Genomic DNA, 3,253 nt, shown 5'->3' with positions numbered 1-3,253 from the left:
AGCTGCCTACGGCATCCCCGCACACAAACACCTGCTCTTTATCTAGACACACACACACACACACACACACACGCTGGTTATCAGTGTATCATTGAGGAACTGATGTCACAAAGCTGTGGGTGGGGCAGGGTCCGTAAGACCCCTGCTAACCCTGACCCCTGACCCCTGACCTGTCCTGCCTCAACAATAGAGAATGAATGTATGAACTGGTGAACTGACAAGAAGTCTGTCTGTCTGTCTGTCTGTATTTGTCTGTTTGTCTCTCTGTCTGTCTCCATCTGCCTGTCTGTCTTGTCTCTTTCTATCTGTCTCTGTCTGTCTCTCTGTCTCTCTGTCTATCTATCTGTCTCTGTCTGTCTCTCTGTCTGTCTCTGTCTATCTATATGTCTCTGTCTTTCTCTCTGTATCTGTCTGTCTCCATCTGTCTGTCTCTCTGTATCTGTCTGTCTATCCATCTGTCTCTCTGTCTGTCTGTCTCTATCCATCTGTCTCTCTATCTGTCTGTCTCTATCGGTCTCTCTCTCTCTCATCTGTCTGTCTCTTTGTCTGTCAGCCGTTCTCTTTGTCTGAACTGATGGAGGGAATCTGTGCCTCATAAATGATAAATAAACATCATACTATGTTTTTGAGAGTGTAGTGTAGTGTGTTCTGTAGTATACAGTTAGACAGAGTTCTGTTGTTTTATTTGACAGTGTATATAAGCCATATCCTGTGTTAACCCATGGAATGAGGTCAAAAGCACCACATGAGACCCCATGAGAAAAGTTTGACATTTTAATATATGAATATGGATTCATAAACTAACAGGACATTTCTGAACCAACAAAGGGAGCATTGAGAGACAACGGCAGGAGAGGTTCCAAGTTATGAATCAGTCAACAACCCTGACAACCAACATGCTGCTGTGAACACAGACATCAGGCGCTATCTTAGACATGAATCAGGCGCTATCTTAGACATGGCTTATGATTATGAACACAGACATCAGGCGCTATCTTAGACATGGCTAAAATGACGGAGCAGGGAGAGAGTTAAAGGATTGGACCAAACCATCTGCGTCATCGTGAGAGGGTTAGGGTTAGAGGTCATCGTGAGAGGGTTAGGGTTAGGGTTAGAGGTCATCGTGAGAGGACTGACCGACTGCACAGCGGTCAAAAGCAGCGGAGAATCTCAGATGAGAGCTTTTCACTTCCTTTTCTGGTACAAAGTCAATATTGAAGGACAAGTTAAAAAGTACACATTTATGATCAGTTCCGCAGTACAAACAATACTGACATGACAAGAGGAAGGATAGTAGTAGTAGTAGTAGTAGTAGTAGTAATAGTAGTAGTAATAGTAATAGTAATAGTAGTAGTAGTAGACTAGTAGTAGTAGTATAAGTAGTGAACTGAACTGAGCTGTGGTGACTCTATAGCACCAGCAGAGTGCAGTAAACAACCAGAGACACGCGGGGGCGGGACTTCCTGTTTGGGAGAAGTTGTCACCAGTGTGTTAAAGAGGAATAAACATGTAGATGAAGAGTGACTGTAGCAGGGTTAGGGTTACACACGGACGGAGCAGAGAGATGTTCACACGCCTGGCTGATCTGCTGGATGATTCTTCTCGACCAAAGTGGATAAAGTTGTGCGGTCCGCCCTCCTGCCTTCACCGGTGTTGCATCTCCCGGGAGCGCGTGCGTGAACGGTAGGAGCAGCGGTCGCTCTGCGCGTGTGTGACCGTGCGCGTGTGACCGTGCGCGTCTAACGGGGCGTGAGACTGATGGCTCGAGCTGTTCAGAGTTGGAAACGGCCCGGTAGGTGAGCAGAGACGTTGTGCCCGGTAGGTGAGCAGAGACGTTGTGTCTCAGTGTGCCATTAAACCCGGGATGTCTGATTTGGCTGGGATGTAACTTGAGGAGTTTCAAAGTTGTGCAGCTTGGAGCGGAATGGCCCTGCTGTGGGCTCGAGCGCATAGAGACTTCATTGTGCGTATGAATGACGTAATCGAATAAATTAATTACAAGCCCAAAACAGCCTCGTCCGCCATGACGTCAAGCAGAGCACACGGTAGCTAGACCCTCTAACATCCCAGCCAGCCGCCTCACACTCAGACTGAATCCCTGCGCTGAAGCTGAGCCTATAACCCAAAACCCCACCCAACCCTCCCCACACCCCAGCCAGCCTGGCCTGCAGGCCTGGCCTGGCCTGACACACTGAACCCTGGGGCTCAACCTGTGATCACACTGTGTGTGTGTGTGTGTGTGATAAAGGCTGAGACCAGTGACAGTGTGCAATATCACCACATCCGTCCTGTGTGTGTGTGTGTGTGTGTGTGTGTGTATGTGAGGTCAAACTAGTAGAGGTGATAGCAGCAACAACAGTGGCAGTTAGATTAACAGTTACAGTGCAACAACCCTAGCCCAGCTAATAGTCAGATTAAACAACCCTAGCCCAGCTAATAGTCAGATTAAACAACCCTAGCCCAGCTAATAGACCGATTAAACAACCCTAGCCCAGCTAATAGACAGATTAAACAACCCTAGCCCAGCTAATAGACAAATTAAACAACCCTAGCCCAGCTAATAGACAGATTAAACAACCCTAGCCCAGCTAATAGACAGATTAAACAACCCTAGCCCAGCTAGTACATGTAGTAGTTGTGTAGTAGTTGTGTAGTAGTTGGCAGGGTGCTGTTAACCTCATTATTGTAGTAGTTGTGTAGTAGTTGGCAGGGTGCTGTGTTAACCTCATTATTGTAGTAGTTGTGTAGTAGTTGGCAGGGTGCTGTTAACCTCATTATTGTAGTAGTTGTGTAGTAGTTGGCAGGGTGCTGTTAACCTCATTATTTTAGTAGTTGTGTAGTAGTTGGCAGGGTGCTGTGTTAACCTCATTATTGTAGTTCTGTAGTAGTTGGCAGGGTGCTGTGTTAACCTCATTATTGTAGTTGTGTAGTAGTTGGCAGGGTGCTGTTAACCTCATTATTGAGCAGTAGTCAGAGGAGAGGCTGCAGAACCAGTATTGCACTCAGACAAGGTTGAGCAACTCAGCCACTCCCTCTAACCCTCTGTAAAGGCTGCCTACTGCAGACAGAGAGAGGAGGGAGAGAGAGACGCAGCCAGAGAGAGAAGGAGGGAGAGAGAGAAAAGAGGAGAGAGAAGAGGGAGAGAGAGAGAAAGGAGAGGCTATTAACCTGAGGTTCTGAATCTGGACCATGTTACTATCTGGCTCCCTTCTTCTGTCTCATTGAGTGTGTGTGTGTGTGTGTGTGTGTGTGT

At 47.1% G+C, this 3,253-nt stretch overlaps 1 protein-coding gene across 1 annotated transcript in view; it reads left to right on the top strand.

Moving 5' to 3' along the window:
* Positions 1 to 624, top strand: part of mogat3a (monoacylglycerol O-acyltransferase 3a) — a 7,768-nt gene extending 7,144 nt beyond the window's left edge. Inside the window, exon 6 of the mRNA XM_084462956.1 lies at positions 1 to 624. This exon is cut by the window's left edge and continues 271 nt beyond it. The gene's annotated coding sequence lies outside the window, so the exon portion shown is untranslated.
* The last annotated feature ends 2,629 nt before the right edge of the window (positions 625 to 3,253 follow it).

Source organism: Borostomias antarcticus (assembly GCF_949987555.1).
Source record: "Borostomias antarcticus genome assembly, contig: scaffold_116, whole genome shotgun sequence".
Lineage (NCBI taxonomy): Eukaryota > Metazoa > Chordata > Actinopteri > Stomiiformes > Stomiidae > Borostomias > Borostomias antarcticus.
This window is presented reverse-complemented; position numbering and strand designations above follow the sequence as displayed.